This window comes from Helianthus annuus, chromosome 8, assembly GCF_002127325.2.
Source record: "Helianthus annuus cultivar XRQ/B chromosome 8, HanXRQr2.0-SUNRISE, whole genome shotgun sequence".
Classification (NCBI taxonomy): domain Eukaryota; kingdom Viridiplantae; phylum Streptophyta; class Magnoliopsida; order Asterales; family Asteraceae; genus Helianthus; species Helianthus annuus.
Window position 1 is genome coordinate 80,959,605 of NC_035440.2, and position 21,538 is coordinate 80,981,142.

Consider the following 21,538-nt stretch of genomic DNA (forward strand, 5'->3'; position numbering starts at 1 on the left):
GATGTATCGTATACTTAGATTTATGGGCTTCTTCTAATATTATGTGGCGTAAGTTTCCTAATTTAGATATCCACATTCTTTTCTTATAGAATCTCCAAATTCCATCTGTTCCTTTTTCTAATTCTTTAATGATTCCTTTCAATTTTTCAATATCATCCTTGATAACTGATTCTTGTGCTTCTCTAATCTGGCGTAAGTTTCCTAATTAAGAGAACGTACTCTTTTTGGCTTTTCATGATACTTTCGACTTAAAGCATCGGCAACTACATTAGCCTTTCCTTCATGATACTGGATATTACAATCATAATCACTAAGAAATTCCATCTAGCGTCTTTGTCTCAGATTCAGTTCTTTTTGCCCTGTACCTCAAACTCTTATGATCAGTGAACACAACAAATTTATTTCCATATAAATAGTGTCTCCATATCTTAAGGGCAAAAATTATAGCTCCTAATTCTAAATCATGTGTTATATAATTTTCTTCATGATTCTTAAGTTGTCTAGACGCGTATGCTATAACCTTTTGGCGTTGCATCAACACACATCCATAACCTAACTTAGAAGCGTCACAATAGACTTCAAAGTCTTCAGTTCCTTCTGGTAACGCTAGTATGGGTGCGTTGGTTAATCTTTGCTTAAGAATTCTAAAGGCTTCTTCTTGTTTTGATCCCCAATCAAACTTAACAGATTTACAGGTTAGCTTAGTTAAGGGAATGGCTATTCTAGAAAAATCTCGAATAAATCTTCTATAATAACCGGCCAATCCTAGGAAACTTCTAACCTCGGTTGGTGATTCAGGGACTTTCCATTTGGTAATTGCCTTAATCTTTGTAGAATCTACATGAATTCCTTCACGGTTAACTAAATGTCCAAGAAACTGTACCTCCTCTAACCAGAATTCACATTTTGAAAATTTAGCATAAAGCTTTTCTTTTCTCAGTAAATTTAAAAGTTCATGCAGATGCGCTGCATGTTCCTCTTAACTCTTAGAGTAAATTAGAATATCATCTATAAAGACAATTATGAATTTATCCAAATATGGTTTACATATTCGGTTCATCATGTCCATAAATACGGATGGGGCATTGGTTAAACCAAATGGCATGACAGTAAATTCATAATGGCCATACCTTGTTCTGAAAGCAGTCTTAGGAATGTCCTCTTCCTGTACCTTTAATTGATGATATCCTGAGCATAAATCAATTTTTGAGAAAAACCGAGCTCCTTGCAGTTGGTCAAACAGATCATTGATCCTTGGTAATGGATACCGATTTTTACCTTATTTAATTCACGATAATCAATGCACATACGCATTGATCCGTCTTTCTTTTTAACAAACAAGATCAGGGCTCCCCACGGTGATGAGCTTGGCTGTATGAATCCTTTCTTCAACAGTTCGTCTAACTGTTTCTTTATATCTTGCATTTATGTAGGTGCCAATCGGTAAGGTGCTTTGGCAATTGGTGCTGTTCCTGGTAACAGGTGAATTCTGAATTCGACTTCCCTATCCGGCGGTAATCCTGGTAATTCTTCTGGGAATACATCTGAGAATTTAGATACAACAGGGATATCTTTCAATTCTTTTCCTTTAGTGTAAATGATTATAGAAATCATATAAACTATTGATCCTTTTCTTGCACAACTTGCAGTTTTCATCACAAAGATGAATTTTGTTTATCTAGTTGGCTTATCTCCTTTAATTGCGATCTTTTCACCTTTTGGTAAATTTACTTGTATTGACTTTTGATCACATAGAATACTGGCTTTATTGGCTATTAACCAATCCATTCCTAATACAATATCAAATCCTGCCAGGTTCATTGGATAAAGATTTGCAATAAAATCATGGTTTAAAATTTCTATTCTTGCTCGCTGCAAGATTTCAGAAATCTTACTGGTTTCTCCATTTGCTGTCTCTACTAGGCACTCTTGTTGAAGTTTAGTTAATGGTTGGTTGAGAAGTTTGCAAAATGAAGTATTAATAAAACTTTGGTTCACACTAGAGTCAAATAATACTTTGGCAAAAACATCATTAACTAAAAACGTACCGGCAATCATGTCCGAAATCATTTTTGCTTCTTCAGCTGTTAGAACAAACGCTCTAGCATTTTTAGTAGTCTTGTTGTTTGTAGCTGGAGCCAGTTTTGCGCAGTTCGTCCTGATATGTCCTTTTTCTCCACAATTGAAGCATACTCCATTGTTGGATTTCTTCCTGCAGTTTTCTTCCTTGTGTCCCGGTATCTTGCAAAAGTCGTAGTAGTTGGAGCATCTTCCTGAATTCTTCTTCTTACAGGCTTTGCAGTAAGGTGTAGAGGTAGAACCTATGTTTTTTCCCACGGTTGGAATTTCCATAGCGAAATTCCTGGGTAAGCCTTTGAGCTAGGTTTCTTCTCTGGTTTTCTTCTTGTGTACGTACCAGTTCATCAGTCAAGGTGTTTGCTAGTTCTACAGCTTCTTCTATAGTTTGAGGTCTAGCCGCCTTGACTACATGCCTAATCTCACTGATTAATCCCCATATGTAGCGGGAGATTAATACAGGTTCTGGTGATGCAAGGGTTGGCACTATCCTAGCATATTCGAAGAATAGCGTAGTGTAAACTTTACTATCCACTCCAGTAATTCTAAGGTTTAAGAATTTATTAGCTATCTGCTCCTTTTCATTGGGTGGACAAAATTTCCTTTCCACCATATTTTTAAACTCAATCCATTCCATATTATAAACTCTGTCACTTCCCCTAGCCTGGAGAATAGTGTTCCACCATTCTAGAGCTGCATTCTTAAACAAATTGGAAGCAAACATGCTTTTATCTTCTTCTGCGCGGTTGCTTATTTTTTAAGACTGCTTCAGTCTTTTCTAACCAGCGTAGAGCTGCAATGGCTTCTTCATTGCCCAAGGATTCCATTGGTTTATAGGATCAGAATTCTTTATAAGAACAACCATAAGACATAGTTCTTCTTCTTTTTGGAATTGGCAATCGAATTAGTGATCCATTGTTTATACTGTGACTGGGGTCAGTATGTGTTCGCTTACTCCCACTATTACTGTTATTATTTTCTGCTTCCCTAACATTTTGAATGATAGCTGGCATAGCATCTCTAATTCCTTGGGATATTATATGTCAAATAGTACTGTTATTTATCTGGTTTTCGTTATTCTGGTTTTCCTGATTTGCGTTGTCGGCCATCTGGATTTTAAAAATTTACTAAGTATTAATATCACGAAATAATATTAAATGCGCATAATCACATAACAATACATTGATCCAAAATCGTCATCATTGCGACCTTTACTCTATTTTATATTATGCATCTCTATATATTACAAACCATAACTGGAAATGAAAATACAATACTAGTATACATCAATAACTATAGAGTTATCTATCTTAGCTTGGAAAAAGGTTTTTTTTCAAACATACACACATATATATTTATATATTATTATTATTATTATTATTATTACTATTACTATTACTACTGATAGGGGTTCATCCAGTATTGCGTATTACGCTAGTCATATTTCCAGACGAGTCGTTCCCCTATCTTTCTCATCCTCTCACTTCCTTCTAAGATCTCCTCACCAAAGGTGTGGAGTTCCTGTATGTTCTCAGTGCTCATGGGTGGTGCTAGGGGTGGTATCGGGTCAGGAAACTGGGGCATGGGTTCTTCCTGAGGGTACGAGTTTTCTAGAACCTCCCTGATATATTGGTCATTATCATAATAAGGGTCTAGAGGGTCAAGGTCTGGGTAGGGTCCTACTAGATCTTGCTTGGGCTCCTCTATTGGGATTGGGTAACGTTGCTGGTAATCCCTGTGGTCGTCAAACCACAGGTCATAGTCTGGTGGATGGGGTGCTGGTATTCTAGGTATTTCAGCTGGGTCTAGATCAGGTAGTGGGTTTTGGTCAGCTGGATCAATCTCTACTTCCATAGATTGTGTCGGGAACAACTGCAGTGGCTGGGGTGTTATGAGTTGTTCTAGATTAGGGTCTGCAGCGGTGGTAGCTAATATGTGAAAATTAGCTAATCTCCTATTGAGTATGTCCTGGGTTTGCACATTCATTTCCCTATTCATGGCTGCTAAAGCTCGCTGCTGCTGAAGTTTTCTCATCCTATTTCTACGCTCATGAGCTCCTCTGCTGAACCATCCTCTCTTCTTGGCAGGGATGGTTCTTCAGATTGTGCCTTGAACACAAAAATTCCTTCTTCGGTATCAGCCGAATACCCCGAGGGGGTAGACTGCGAAGAGGTTCCTTCATCCCTAGGAAAGTGGGACAACTGACGGTAAGCGTCCGAATGTCCTTGATCACTCATACTGTAAACTAACAAATTGTCAAATAACACAAAAAAATAATCTACACGTATGCACGGGAACGGGCGGCCACGACCAGTTTTGGTGGTATCGGTAATTATCATTTTGGCAGCGGAATTTACATCAGGACCGTAGTTAGGAAATATTTTATCAGAGTAAAATACTACGCTTTTATAATATTAAAGACATGAGAAACTCCCAAGTTTCTATTACACATATTTTTATAGGGATAAACCCTTTTTTATTTTAATAAAACATCTCTTTATTTAGGTAACTTTTATAGCCACATTTTTCCAAGCCTTCAGTGCTCTCCAGCTGGCTTCTATTTTGGCTTCCACATTTTGTTACCTGAAACGCATTTTAAAAATATTTGTCAGTGGGAAATTGTCACACCCCGATATTTACAGCTCAGCCCGGTGGGGAGTATCGTGACGTAAGATTGATATCGTCATAGTCAAACATACACAGAATAGCACAGCGGAAGTCTTGGGATATAAAATATTATTACAAACCCAAATGTCTGAAAATATAAAAGTATTAAGTACAGACAAGCTTGTAATAATCCATAGACGGATCTAAAACAGGAAACAAAGTTATTGTTCAACAGACTTTAAGCATTAAGAACTTGCAAGATTCTTTAATTTTTACTCAGGAGCTTCCAGCCCATTACGCGTAGTACCTGCCACTTAGTCTTTTGAAAAATACGTCAGTTTACACTGTTAAATACAATTAACTGACTCTTTTGAAAACATTTATGAAAATTGATTTAAATGCACAAGGCACAAATGTTCTTTTATAACTTGGGACAATTATATAAAATAATCTTGTATGCGAATTTATATGTTTGTCGTCCATTCAGGGCCCGGTTAGAAGAGTCGGGACAAGATTAATAGACACACCACTAGTATAGGCCCACAAGAAGTTTCCTAACGAGTGAGATACCGTTTTACATACGCAACTGTCAGGTGTATGCCTACACCCCTTGCTTAAGTCGTGGCCATTTCTAATGAATGAGCCGAGGATATCCAGGACACGGTCATTAACCCCCCCCCCCCCAAAAGGCTTTGCATCAAACAAAACAGATTAAAATGGGTTATCTCAATGATTTAACCACTAATCGATTAAATATTCAATACCCGACCAAGCGGTAATAATTTACGATATCTCAAGCCCGTATAAGGGAAAATAAGTTAAAAGTATTTACCTGAGCTAAAAATGTAAATTATACTCAGCCGTATATTCTATTCAGCAAGTGTAGGTAGCTTTTACTGGGCTCCTAATCTGGAACGAATGTTTTATTATCCTATTAGATTTCCTGTCGGGTCTTATTTAAGTTGTAACTTAGACCGGTTAGTTTTAAAGAAAGGTTTACGGTACAAAACGCAAGATTAAGCGGTGACCGGATTAGAATGTGATTTAGACCCAACAAGTATGAAGACTTGTATAAAATGGGTAAACTAAATATATTCTGGATTTTGAAGTAAAAATGATAAGGTTTGACCCGTCTCGGCTAATTTATGCAAACTAGTTACATAAACCGTACCGAACGCGTATATGCATAACGTGTAACCGGATGAGCCATATACAGGTTCCATAAGTTATTATGCTTAAAATATGTTGTGATATCAGTAGGATATCTTCCATTATGCCCAAAACGAATTTAAAATCAATTTAAGCCCCAAAAGAGTAATTTGGTCATTTTAAAGTTTATAAAAGAGGTTTAATAGCAAATTGAGGTTCTGGTCTTAAATATTCAGTAAAAATATTTATTTTATCAAGTTACATCAATATGATATCATACATGTATGAGGTTTATCATTTATGGCCAAACTATGCACCGTATGGGCATTTTGGTCATTTCACATGTGCTTTTAAGGTCGAATTTGGAAATCTGAGTTCAAGACTTATACTTACTATTAAAGTATAAAAAATTATTTTTAAAATCAGTAGGTAACAAGTCTTAAGCGTTAAATATGGTTTTAAACCATACTATGCGCCTAATTAGCGTAAAAGTCGGTAACTAACGATTTCAAGATGTTTATAAAATTCTGAAGTTTTGATCAGTCTTTAATGTTAAAAATATTTTATTTAACATATGACATCAGTAGGAAAAGGTTTGGCATGTAAATGATATGTAAAACTCATTTTATTGATGAAAAGGGCATCATCATCAATTACCGAATTTACACAAGAACTCTATGTTATGGTCAGTATAAAATTTGGCAAAAATTTCCAAAAATCCCTAAATATTATGTCATAATAGTGTGTAGCAAGTTTGGTACCAAAAATTGGGTTTAAATGTGATTTATGCTAAAAATGCCATTTAATTAACAAAAAGTTTTGTTTTACGATATCTTGCATAACTTCTATTTGAGACTAGAAACGGATGTCAAATTTTTGTGGCATGCTTAAATATCAGTAATAAAACTTTTTATCCTCTCACATTTTCAAAAATCTCGTTTTTATAACATAAGGGCATAATAGTCAATTTTTAAGCATTTAACGGAAACATGCAAATGAACTATGATTTCTAAGGGACCATGTAGTATGACCTCAGAGGGTTATACTAACATATAATATGATCACAAAGGAACCTTAAGGCATAACTAAACTAAGCTAATTCGGGTTAGAACTGACAGTCAAAGCAAAAGTCTACTTTTGCGACTTTTGGTTGCGAACCGATCCTAAACTCAGAATTGTCGGGTTGAACATGCTTTGACATGTTCAATTAATATTTATCAAGTTATTAAAGTGATAAAACTAATTTTATGGCTTCTATATTATCAGTTATGGATTTTATTTAAAAACTGACCCGTTTGACTTTTATTTAATTACTTTGACCCGACAATTAACTAAGTAAATGTGGTAATTAGGAGGTGCCCTTTTGAGGGTTGAACACCTACCTAATTACGATCACGTAGCCATGTTTGTTGCGAACAATGGCTTGACCGTTTATGGTCTAGCTAAAAGTCAAAGCTTTTATCGAAAAGCTTGACTTTTCGGCTCTAAAAGCCAAATAAAATAAACTAGTCACGAAAGGACACTTACAAGTGGTCCTATGGACTGAAGAAAACTCCATGGAGGTTCCCAATTGCTCAGGATCCTCTAATATTAAGAAGTATAGCAGATTGGAATGAAGGTGTGAATTTTTGAAGTGAATTCTACACCCCTTTTATAGAGTTTAGAGGATCATTGGATGATCAACAAGTGTTAGGGGAATGCTTAGGATCATTACATGTGTATACCAGTTATAAAAATCAGTTAGCAAGCCCCTAGAATGATCAAATGGTTTTAGAAATCAAAATTGGTGAACAAGGAAGAAGAACCCACAGCTGGAAGTGAGATTCTGTCAAAATTGAGCCGTCACCGCGTGCCACAGCAAAATGGGTAGGCTGTGGCGTCGCGCTACCACCCCACATCTCAGCAAACAAGTTTTGAACTTGTCACTTTTAGTCCCTGCACCTTTATAAGCTTAGTAACTTTTATTTTAGGCACAATGGGCCCTTGTAGTTAGTTTGGAGATGATCTAGGGAGTATAACCAAACACCGTTAGGTCCGGTTTCGTTAAACGATTACCGAAAACACTAATTTCTGTTCGTTGACGCTTTTAACCCTTTAATTTGTGAACTTGTGCGTTTTAACGCGAAATGGCATAAAAGCCTTTCAAGATCAATAATAAACATTCCTAAGAGTATGATGGGATATTACGACACTCTAGTTTACTCCAGTTCACTTAAATGGTTGCTCAAAGGTGTAGTTTTATAGTTTGACACTTTTGGCCCCTTTTATGCACAACTTGCGCGCATTATCGTTTTATCGCGTCAAAGCCCTATGTTATCCATATTAGGCATTCTTGAGAGTAATATTGAACATTACGATGCTTCGGGTTTGTTAAAAGGTCACTCAGAGGTTAATTTGAACATGTTGACACTTTTAACCCATCTTCTTGATAAACACAATTTAAATCGTTTATTTGCGTCGAAACTTCACGAAATCATTATCCGACAATCGTGAGAGTATGAAAAGATTCTACAAAGCCTCGGGATCATTAAAAGGTCATTCAGAGGTAAGAATTAAAATGTTGACACTTTTAACCCCTGTGGTTTGTAAATTTTTGGTTTTAAGCACAAACGGCTTCTTGTATCCGACGATTTATTCAATAAAGAATACGAACATCATATGAGGTCAATCAGAGGCACAAGTTTGGCATGTTGACACGTTTTGGTCCTTCCACATTCATAGTTTTCTTTTTTGATGAAATTAGTCCTTCATAGTCAACGTTTGACTTTATTAGGGTTTATTACACGTGTCAACACATCGTTGGACACGGGTTTTACGAGGTGTTACAGAAATACTGGTGAGTGAATCCCAGTTTAATCACAACAGGTTTTATCATTGTATAGTATTGAGGGCGATCTCGCAATTATATTTGTTTCCAATTCTTACTTTAATTACCACCCACGGTACTGTCAACCCGACTTGTGGTCATGTTACTACTCACAGTGTAGTAACACATTTTGTATACAAAACCCCAACATACCGACGATAATTGTAAAATTACAAATACTCAATCACTGTTCATTATAATGTAAAACATTTGAGGTTTTGTGAAAACAGTTTGCAAAAAGTGTTCAAAAAAAAGAGATTACTCACATTGCCAGTTTAGATTTTTCCTGGTGGTTTCCTGGTTATAATCTAATAATTAAACAATGCACATGCGTTAGTATCATAACCCAATATTTACATTAGTAATACCCTCCCCGAGACAGAACTCCAACGACTACGTCGGGCAAAACCTCGACAGCCGTTACGGAGCACTAGATCAATCGGGCAGCGTATATAATACGTAACCGGGGTTATAATACTTACAACGGCGCAGAACTTCACTAATTAGGGGGTATAATAACTGATTATAGCTTCTATACTACAGAAAGAGAGAGAGAATGAGAGATTTTCGTTTTCTGAACATCGACAACTAAAGGCCGATGCTCCCAATTTATAGGAGCTGATATTGGGTTTGTCGCGGCTCGTGTAAGGAGTAACCAAGGGCTTCGCGGCCCGCGAGGCTAGCTAGGGTAGGCCCTAGCTTGGATGATTCGGCCACTAGGCTTGACACGAAGCTGCCACGTGGCAGCTCAGGGGTGCGCCCTGATCTTAACCTGTCGCGGCTCGCGTAAGACTAGGAGAGTGTCTTCGCGGCCCGCCAGAAACCTTTAAAAAGTGTTTTTATTTTATTTTTATAGAATTAAAGGTATTAAGGGCTATTTATTGTATACGGGGTGTATTTTAAGACATATAGGGATATTCTAAATATATTAGGGGTGTCGGAAATATTTTTAGGAGTGTTATTATATAATTCTTTAATCATTCCTTTTAAACCTTCAGCATCGTCCTTTAATGCTGTTTCCTGTGCCATTCTAATTTGCTCATTTAAATCTATCTGCAGATTTAATCTGAGGGAGCGTACTCGTTTCGGCTTTTCATGATACTTTCGACTTAAAGCATCAGCTACTACATTAGCTTTTCCAGTATGATACTGGATATCACAATCATAGTCACTAAGAACTTCCATCCAGCGTCTCTGTCTCATATTTAATTCTTTTTGCCCAAAAATATATCTTAAACTCTTATGATCGGTGAAGACAACAAATGTATTTCCATATGAATAGTGTCTCCAATTCTTAAGGGCAAAAATTATGACTCCTAACTATAGATCAGGGGTTGTATAATTTTCTTCATGATTCTTAAGTTGTCTAGAGGCATAAGCTATAACCTTTTGACGTTTCATTAACACACATCCATATCCTAACTTAGACGCATCACAATAGACTATAAAGTTTTCAGTTCCTTCTGGTAATGCAAGTATGGGTGTGTTGGTTAACCTTTGCTTAAGAATCTTAAAAGCTTCTTCCTGTTTGCATGTCAGTTTGGTTAATGGAATGGCTATTCTAGAGAAATCTCTGATAAATCGTCTATAATATCCTGCTAGTCCAAGAAAACTTCGTACTTCTGTTGGCGACTCAGGGATTTTCCATTTAGTAATCACCTCGATTTTTGTGGGATCCACATGAATTCCTTCATGATTAACCAGATGTCCAAGGAATTGCATTTCTTCTAACCAGAATTCACATTTGGAGAATTTGGCATAAAGCTTCTCTTTTCTCAACAATGTCAGAAGTGTATGCAGATGCGTTGCATGTTCCTCTTTACTCTTCGAGTAAATTAGAATATCATCTATAAAAACAATTATGAATTTATCTAGGTATGGTTACATATCCTGTTCATCATGTCCATAAATGCGGCTGGGGCATTGGTTAAACCAAATGGCATGACAGTAAATTCATAATGACCGTATCTTGTTCTGAAAGCAGTTTTAGGAATATCCTCTTTCTGTACTGTCAGTTGATGATATCCTGAGCGTAAGTCGATTTTAGAAAAGAATCGAGCTCCTTGAAGTAGATCAAACAGATCATCGATTCTCGATAGTGGGTACCGATTCTTAATCGTAACCTTGTTCAATTCTCGGTAATCCATGCACATACGCATCGATCTGTCCTTCCTTTTAACAAATAACACCGGTGCTCCCCACGGTGATGAACTTGGTTGTATAAAATTTTGTCAAGAAGTTCATCCAATTGTTTCTTTAGTTCCTGCATTTCCGTTGGTGCTAATCGATATGGTGCTTTGGTAATCGGTGTTGTCCCTGGTATTAGGTGAATCCTAAATTCAACCTCTCTATCAGGCGGTAATCCAGGTAACTCTTGTGGAAAAACGTCTGAGAATTTAGATACTACAGGAATATCTTTTAATTCTTTTCCTCTAGTATTAATGATTATAGAAATCATATATACTATTGCTCTTGTTCTTGCATAACTTGTAGCTTTCATCACAGAGATGAACTTCGTTGATCTGGTTGGCTTATCTCCTTTAATTGTGATCTTTTCACCACTTGGTGTACTTACTTGTACTGACTTTTGATCACATAAAATACTAGCATGATTGGCTACCAACCAATCCATTCCTAATACAACATCGAATCCAGCTAGATTCATTGGGCAAAGGTTAGTAAAGAAATGATGGTTCAGGATTTCTATTCTTGCTTCCTGCAAGATCTCACTAATCTTAATGGATTCTCCATTGGCTGTCTCCACCAGACAATCTTGTTGAAGTTTGGTTAAGGGTTGATCAAGAAATTTGTAGAAAGAAGTATTGATAAAACTTTGATTTGCACCAGAGTCGAATAATACTTTGGCAAATATGTTGTTAACTAAAAACGTACGGGCAATCACATCTGGAATCATCTTGGCTTCCTCAGCTGTCAGAACAAATGCTCTGGCATTTTTCTTGGGAGTTTCAGTTGTCTTAGCCTTGTTGGTTGTTGCTAGAGCTAGTTTCAGACAACTTGGTTTGATATGCCCAGTTTCTCCACAATTGTAGCATATCCTATTGCTAGGTTTTGATCGACATTCTTCTTCCTTATGTCCGAGTTTCTTGCAAAAATTGCAAAACCTTGCACACCTTTCATAATGCTTCTTTTTACAAGTCTTGCAGTAAGGTATAGAGGAAGAACCTGTTCCTTTTCCACTGCTGGGATTTCCGTAGCGGAATTCCTAGGTAAGTCTTTGAGCTAAGTTCTTTCTCTGGTTTTCCTCTTGTGTACGCACCAATTCATCAGTCAGGGTATTGGCTAGCTCTACTGCTTCTTCTATAGTTTGTGGTCTAGCTGTCCTGACTACGTGTCTATTCTCACTAATTAATCCCCAAACATAACGGGAGATTAACACTTGCTCAGGTGAGGCTAAGCTTGGCACTTACAGTGTTGACATCAGGATTATCCGTATACATTTGTTTTTCAGGTTTCATAAAATTCCATGTCACCTGCCCAACCATCGCTACAATATTAAAAAACAATTAATAAGATGAACCAATCTATCTATCTCTCTCTACAGCAATTAGGGTATTAAATGGCTGAATGTCTTCATCACCCTAAACCATAACAAACACTCAACCACCCCCAAAATCAAACACACAAATCAAAAGATATACACAAAATACCAAAACCCTAAACAATATGAGACATAAATGATTACCTGCACGACAACTGCTGTAGAAGATAATGCCAACCCATTACTGATGACAATTGCAGCAGGTCCTGGCAGTCCGCATACAATATGAGCAACTAATCCCACCACAACAGTTGTCACCAACACCTGTATCAGCGTATCACCAACAAAAATTAAAATAAACAGTAGCACAACACAAAATGTATAGACCAGATTATTTGTAGTTACCTGAGCAGAACCCAATCCAAAAACGTATTTCTTCATGGAACTCAGCCTTTCAACAGAAAGCTGTGAACAATAACAATACACAGTTTCAAGTTTCAACTCATGTAATACAAAAGAATAATGAAATTAGACTTATTTTCACACTCAAATTCGGTCAAATCATCTGCTAACAAACAACTGTAAACTCAAATTCTAAAAAATAATCAACAGAAATTTAAACGTATCCAGATCCAGCCGTCACCCAACCTAACAAATTTCGCAAGAATCAACTCCTGTTCCAAATACAGTATCTAAAAACCATAAACACACAAATCAATCACTTAACACATACCTTAACATGCGGAACTACAGAAGTTTCCAATCATGTAACTTCCTTGCACGAAACCGACAGGCGGAACGTTTTCGGAGTGGAACCGAGATAACCTAGGGTTTGAAAGAGAACTCATCTTGTTTTCTCTTGCTGCATTTCCAGCCAGCTCCAAAACCTAATTTCAAATTGTATAAAAAATTATTATAAACCTTTACCCTCAAACAATAAAAACCCACTTGAAGTTATGTGGAACTTGACGGAAGTCACCTCAAATCAACCTTTTTCTATTTTAGCAGACAATACAACTCTACATCTCCTATTAGGCCACCAGACATCTCCAGAGCAGAAACAGAGGCATAGCGATAGTCACCATAGCGATAGTCACCGCAATGATAGTCAACAGTCGCACACATGCAGACGAATGGGGTTTCAGTCACCACAGCGATAGTCAACAATCGCACCCCAAGTGGTGGCCAGGGTTTTCCGTTTCAGGTATTATCAGCAGAAACCTATGGTGACGGCGGTTAGGGTTTCACTACAGTGATGAAGATGGCTTCAAGAAAGCCAAGACTCGAAAAGTACAACAAAACGATGTGGCTCAGATCTACCAGAAATCATGGCTGCAAGGTGGGTTGTAGGTCAAACCCTACCATCCGCCATCATTGCCATGCCAAAATCAACTGGTAAAAGACTTTTGAGATCATCATAGCCGAGTGACAGAACCATCGGACTTCTTTGCCGAATACATTCTTCAACTTGAAGCTTTTTGAATACAGAAGAAAGAGAAACCCTAGAAATCGCCAGAAGTGAGAAGAGAGAAGCAAGAGAGAAATGAAGCTCGTAATTTGAATTGAGAAGAAAGAGAGAGTTGATTTGATTAGCTCTGATGATGTGCATTAAATGGCCATACAACTCCCCATGCAATTCAAATTTGCCTCCTAAAAAATTTAGTTTGTATATATTAAAAGAATCTGATTTTAATATTTATATATAATAAATAAATCGTAATTATGACATGAGCGAGGACTATGTGGCATACCTAAGAAGTTGACATGTAAGCAAAGTGAGGTTATCATCTAAGCTCCTTTAATAGAGAGTATAGATTATATTTTAGCTCCTCATCTTATTAGTTTTAACATAACTATGGGTAATTAATTACATTTTCCTCCACCACAACAAACTTATAATTCTTTTACGTATTCTTGTCATATCTTATAAATTATAATATTTAAAAAAACCCAAAAGTAGGCGCGTGACATGAATTCTTTCGTATAAAAAAAGCCTAATAGCTGCGCCACATAACACAACAAGCAAATCAGGTGCGCGTTAAGGTTTAAGGCCAAACCATAAAAATCACTATTTTAACAGGCAGAGCAAATAGGTCCTAACATTTATAGTCCAGAGCTACAACCACTCGCGCCCGCGCATGGAAGAAGCACTGGATTGGATGGACTAGAAGGGGTATGGTCCCAAATCCTGCGCCGGCTACATGATGATACGCTTAGGTCGCGCGTAAGGAACTATACCCAAATCAGACGTAATTTGCACTTAAGCCATTTTCAGTCAAAATGGCGCGAGCTTAAGCAGCGCAAGCATCATGGTGCCAGCAAGATAACTCAAAATAGTACAAGTAGTATGAACGTCAGAGCAGGTGACCAATAGGCGCACGATAGGCTGTGCTCAGCAACGGCTCACGATGAACAATCTTGCAGGGGACAAGAAATACACCAGGACGCTGATGTGTCACCAATCACCGCGCGCCAACCATTGCTCCATGATCTCCATTTAACTGACAGACATGACACCAAGGACAACTGCGAGAACACAAGGATCCAATCAGTGTTCGCCAATTTCCCATTTGCCTGCAACTAACGACCGTGTCTGATGAGACAAATAGGATATTCCTTATCAGGCCCAAGGCCCATCAGGCCATCTCTCTGATCACTCTCTTCGGCTATAAATAGAGGACTTCATCTTCAGGTTTAAGTATCGATGTCTTGCTCTCTCACTTAATACACACACTTATTATCCTCAAAGCAAGTTCTTATTCTCACGCTAGAAGGTGGTTACAAGGAGACCATCCCCCCCCCCCCCCAATCCTCCTCCTTGTAACAAGCTTCACGATGTTGTCTTATTTTGCAGGATCTCACAGCAATCAATCGAGATAGAAAGAATATTAACCACAAGTTAACCTACGGATTAACTTGGTGTTTCTTCATGATGTGCATGTTTTTAGTTACGTGTTCATATGGTTTTTTAACGAAATCGAGTTATGAATAATAAAGTACAAGTGATCAAGCCACAAACATACATGTTATCAAATTTATCTTACATTTAACTTTTTTATTTTTTTTGAAATAGATCGTGGATCGAAACCGACCAACCTCCCATCACATAGTGAGGCCGAACTGATTCCGGCTGAACAATCAAAGTGAAGAGTTTTTTTTTTTTTTTTTTTTTTGTATCTTAACCTAGAACGAGTGCATGTAACATGCCAATGTCGTAACGAAACGAACGAAACTGGTTACGAACAATATTGTTACCGATATTTGTTTCTACGGTTTTCGATTAATGCAAAACACATGTCGATATCTTTTTAGGTATATGACGACTTTATTTTTTGGTTTTCCTCTTTCAGTTTTTAAGTTGTTACACCAAGTGTCAATATCGTACGATGCCATAATAACCGAACCAATGTCGACCAACTTCTCGCCACAACGCATAGGGAACTTTTAATATTTTTTCAAATAAGTATTATAAATATCTTAACAAAAACTATAATGACAATCATAAAAATAAAATAAAATAAAATAAATTTGAATAGGTTGTTTACATGAATTTATTCCGCACTCTATTAATATAGAAGAGCCTATTTCTACAAAAGTAAAAAGTTGACACCATTTGTTTACAAAATAAAATCTTCCGTGGAAAGCAACATGTTTTCAAAAAGTTTGTAAATAAGTCATGGTATGTTGCTTGAAATGTATATATGTGGAGGAGTGAGGTGACACATGTACTTCAAGTCTTCAATGTGTGTCTATAAAAGGAACATCCCAACTGGTGTTGAGAAAAGGTGCTTCATATTACTGTAAGCAAAGATTCACTAACATATTTTTTTAAAACTTCTTTAAAACACACCTTCGATCCAAACCGGTAAAAGGCCAAAAAATTCCCCAACATAATTATACATATCTATGGAGAACCAAAGAATTAGACGGAGATATGAACCGAGTTCAGTGGTGAGGAAAGTAGCATGGACTCCCGAAGAGGATAAGCTTCTCAAGGATTGTGTGGAGAAATTTGGCTAAGGAAAATGGCACCTTGTTCCTCTAAGAGCAGGTTAAACATATCCGTGTTCAAAATGTTTTCCTCGTTTCATCAATATTTTATTTTAGAAATGGGTATGTTTGATTTTTTTTAGAAATAAGTATTTTAAAGAGTAAATTGCCATTTTAGTCCCTGAGTTTTGTCCAAATTTGCCATTTTAGTCCAAATTATTTTTTTTGCCTCTGGGTCCCTGACTTTTCCCTTTTGTTGCCATTTTGATCACATACACTAACTCCATCCAAAAACTCCATCTTTAACCAGGGGTATTTTGGGGATTTTCATTTTAAATGTTTTCAATTGCCATTTTGATCCAATTCCAAAAAATCAAAAAAATTCTAAAAAATAATAAAAATTCTAAAAAATCATAAAAATTCTAAAAAATCCAAAAAAATCCGTTTCGGCGCGAACCGTTTCGGCGCGAACCGTTTCGAACCCGAACCGTTTCGACGCGAACCGTTTCGACCCGTACTGTTTCGAGCTGAACCGTTTCTACGCGAACCGTTTCGACCTGTACTGTTTCGACCCGAACCGTTTCGAGCTGAACCGTTTCGACGCGAACCGTTTCGACCCGTACCGTTTCGAGCTGAACCGTTTCGAAGCGAACCGTTTCGAGCCGAACCGTTTCGAGCTGAACCGTTTCGAACCGAACCGTTTCGAACCGAACCGTTTCGAACCGAACCGTTTCTAGCTGAACCGTTTCGAACCGGACCGTTTCGAACCGGACCGTTTCGAGCTGAACCGTTTCGAGCTGAACGGTATGAGCAGAACCGTTTCGAGCTGAACCGTTTCGAGCCGAACCGTTTCTAGCAGAACCGTTTCGAACCGAACCGTTTCGAGCTGAACCGTTTCGAGCTGAACCGTTTCGACGTGAATCGTTTCGACCCGTACCGTTTCGACCCGAACCGTTTCGAGCTGAATCGTTTCGACGCGAATCGTGCCTCGAAACGGTACGGGTCGAAACGGTTCGGGTCGAAACGGTACGGGTCGAAACGGTTCGGGTCGAAACGGTACGGGTCGAAACGGTTCGGGTCGAAACGGTACGGGTCGAAACGGTTCAGCTCGAAACGGTTCGGTTCGAAACGGTACAGGTGGAAACGGTTCGCGTCGAAACGGTTCAGCTCGAAACGGTTCGGTTCGAAACGGTTCAGCTCGAAACGGTTCGGTTCGAAATGGTTCAGCTCGAAACGGTTCGGCTCGAAACGGTTCAGTTCGAAACGGTTCAGCTCGACACGGTTCAGCTCGAAACGGTTCGCGTCGAAACGGTTCAGCTCGAAACAGTACGGGTCGAAACGGTTCGCGTCGAAACGGTTCGGGTCGAAACGGTTCAGCTCGAAACGGTTTGGGTTCGAAACGGTTCACGCCGAAACGGATTTTTTGTATTTTTAGAATTTTTTAGAATTTTTATGATTTTTTAGAATTTTTATTATTTTTTAGAATTTTTTGGAATTTTTTTGATTTTTTGGAATTTTTTTGATTTTTTGGAATTGGATCAAAATGGCAATTGAAAACATTTAAAATGAAAATCCCCAAAATACCCCTGGTTAAAGATGGAGTTTTTGGATGGAGTTAGTGTATGTGATCAAAATGGCAATAAAAGGGAAAAGTCAGGGACCCATAGGTAAAAAAAAACTATTTGGACTAAAATGGCAAATTTGGACAAAACTTAGGGACTAAAATGACAATTTACTCTATTTTAAAATATATGTTTGAATTAATTGGAGGATATCTTTCTCTAAAGATTTATGAAAACTAGTGTTTTTCAATGACGCGCGTTGCGCGAAAGGCATTGGTGTTTTCGACCGACATCATTCTTCAAACGATTCGAGATAAACGATGCGTAACCAGCCATTTCTGGCATCGTGGAGTGTATTATAAAGGGAGCAATTGGACGATTGGATGTTGGGCTAGGTGTTTCTTGGAATGCCCACGGATTGTTCGGGTCAAAACCACGATTATGAGGATTCATTTTTCGTGTTGTGGTTGGATGAGAATTTTTTTAAAAAATAAGATAGAGATGATTATAGAAGAGGCGGAGTAGTTGTGGTAAAAAAAAATGAATAGAAGTGTGAGTATTTATAGTGCATAAATTTTTTTTAAACACATAGCCGTTGGCCAACGGCTAGCCCAAACGGCTAGTTGCCTTGGCCAATGAGATCCCGCCATGTCATCTTGATAGCCCCGTCCAACGCCCGGGCTGAAACCCCCGCCCAAGGGGCCACGCTGAAACCCAAGCCCACCCGGGATGGTGACTTGGGCGTTTGTACCCAACCCACGCCACAACCCCCGCCCAAGGGGCCACGCCGAAACCCAAGCCCACCCGAGTGGTGACTTGGGCGTTTGTACCCAACCCACGCCACAACCCCCGCCCCATACCCCATATTGTAAAAAAATGAATAGAAGTGTGAGTATTTATAGTGAATAATTTTTTCTAAACACATAGCCGTTGGCCAACGGCTAGCCCAAACGGCTACTTGTCTTGGCCAATGAGATCCCGCCATGTCATCTTGATAGCCCTGTCCAACGCCCGGGCTGAAACCCCCGCCCAAGGGGCCACGCCGAAACCCAAGCCCACCCGGGGTGGTAACTTGGACGTTTGTACCCAATTCACGCCACAACCCCCACCCCATACCCCATATTCTAATATGCCATAAATTAACTGTTCATTTAGTTTTATTTTTATCATTATATAATATAAATATAAATATAAATATAAATATAAATATAAATTTTATCATATATAAATGTTTGTACCGTCCATGCTTCTGGTAGCATCTCCATAAGCATTTAATTTTGTTTTACTCTAAATAACACAAAAAATATGTAATATTTTATATACTCATCGCTTTATAGCCTAGTGAAATTTTGGAAATGGGATATGGCTTTAGAACCAATAGGTCATGTGTTTGATTCCTACAAGGGGGGGTTTTCCCCTATTTATTGGGTTTCCTCCTGAATTGGTATATGGGGATTTTATGCATAGTGGAGATGGATATGATCGAGTGGTTCCGTTGGTAGCACAATGATACTCCAGTGGTCTGTCAATAATTCAAATTTATCGTTCAAAAAAATCTAATATTTTATATACAAGGTTTTGTTTTGTTTGGTTCTTTACTAGATATAAATTTCCTTAACATTCGAGGTGTATCCAAAATAACGTATTAAAACGATAACTTTTCTTTGTTTTGTAGGCTTAAACCGATGCAGAAAGAGTTGTAGGCTACGATGGTTGAATTATCTAAGACCAAATATAAAAAGAGGAGATTTTGAAGAAGATGAAGTTGACCTCATACTTAGACTTCACAGGCTTCTAGGCAACAGGTAAAGTAAAGAATTTAAACATATAAAAGACATACCACACTTGTTTTTTATCAAGTGAAAGGTCAATCAATATATGTGGGGTTTAGCTAAACATGCTCACCCACTCGTCCCCGCACCCTACTTAACAAAATCCGATGTGAGAAGGATATTATTTTTCTGATGGGGAAGTAGGGCCGTTCAAATCGCTCGCCGCTCGTCGCTCGCTCGACGCTCGTTCGGAAATTGCTCGAAAAATGCTCGTTCGATTTGACGCTCGGTTGTAAACGAGCTGCTCTGCTCGGTTCGGTTTGTAAACGAGCCAAGCATGAGTAAAGGTCCGCTCGGCTCGGTTCAACTCGAATTATTATTTTAATTAGTATATATATACATCTACATATACACATACCTCTATAAACATGTATATACACGCATATATGTATATATATACAAAAATAAATTGTACATATATACACACACATACACCTATATATATACACACACTTACACATACATATATACTAAAATATAAATTAAATAAAATTTATAGTTTTGTATGTACCAATCTATTAGATTTTGGTCAACTATATACAAATTTACAATTATATCTATATGTACTAGCCCAACCACGCCAATAAAAAATTAAAATCAAGACTAAAAGTTAAACCCTAAACCGATAAACGACAGTATGTTCATCATCTCAATGTTTCATGTCGTTACCCTAAGTCGATCGTCTCTTGCTCTCAACGTAATTGTTCGTGCAATATGATCATCGTCTCGTCAGCCACAACATTGTTATTCATATGAAAAATATTATGCCATGAAAGGTGCATGTTTTTAAAGACATTAAAAGTTGAGAGCCAACATTGTCACTATCTCTCTCAGCAAATTTAAATTGGGTGAAACGGTTGTCCAAATTGCTCGAACTTCGCTCGACGCTCGCTCAGAATTTTTACTGCTCGAAAAATGCTCGCTTGATTTGATGCTCGGTTTTAAATGAGCCGCTCCGCTCGGTTCGGTTTGTAAACGAGCCAAGCATGAGCAAAGGTCCGCTCGGTTCGGCTCGGCTCGTGAACAGCCCTATGGGGAAGGGCCACTATGTTTTGTAAGAGGGAGTACGTTCTATAACACCCATATATGCATGCAAGCCCACTATTAAAAAATAATTTCTCGCTTACATGATACGTTTATTTGAGGGGGTTACGTTTAGCCATACCCTTAATGTACGAGTTATATAGAACGTCGGAGATTAAACTGGATTTTAATTTTAGATGGGCATTGATTGCGGGGAGGATACCAGGAAGAACTGCAAATGATGTGAAAAACTACTGGAACACACATCTCAAATCACGTCCCAAACAAGACAAAGAACAACTTAAAGATGGTGAACCGTCAAAGCATACCATGGTCACAGTTATTAAGCCTCAACCACATACCATTTCTAAAGCTTTAAAGGTTTACCCGCATATTACTTCACATGACACCCATAACTTGATAACATCATCAAATGTTGACGGTAGCAACAATGCATTTAATATCTCCCCTGACGTAGTCTCATCGCCCATGTTATCTTTAAAGGAAATAGGTGATGAAGTCGGGTGGTCTTTCAGTGGGTTTTCAACAGAGGGGAATGGTTTAGATCTTGCCGCGCAAATAGATGGCCAAAACGGTTTGTTTGATTTCTCCATAGACGATGTTGTCATGTTGGATCTTCTTGATGGAGAACAATTGTGATTCTAATCACTAAATAAGTCCAATTTATATTAAAATGGTTACTATCTGTTAGACCACCTTATGTCAAATGTCATGTGAAATGTTTGTAATCCCTGAATAATGCATTCATGCAATACAAAACCTACATGTTTGATGCTTTAAGAAGCAAACCCGACAAAAATTTTGTATCATTATATTGTTTAACTAGGCTAATGCCCGCGTTACACGCGGCTTCAACCAAAAACTTATTATTTTTATTCAAATTTAATACTATCTAAAAAGACACGGCTTGAAT

The 21,538-nt window shown here is 37.9% G+C and overlaps 1 pseudogene; it reads left to right on the forward strand.

Annotated features, from left to right (window-relative positions):
- Positions 1-16,103: 16,103 nt before the first annotated feature.
- Positions 16,104-21,264, forward strand: LOC110870234 (annotated as a pseudogene).
- The last annotated feature ends 274 nt before the right edge of the window (positions 21,265-21,538 follow it).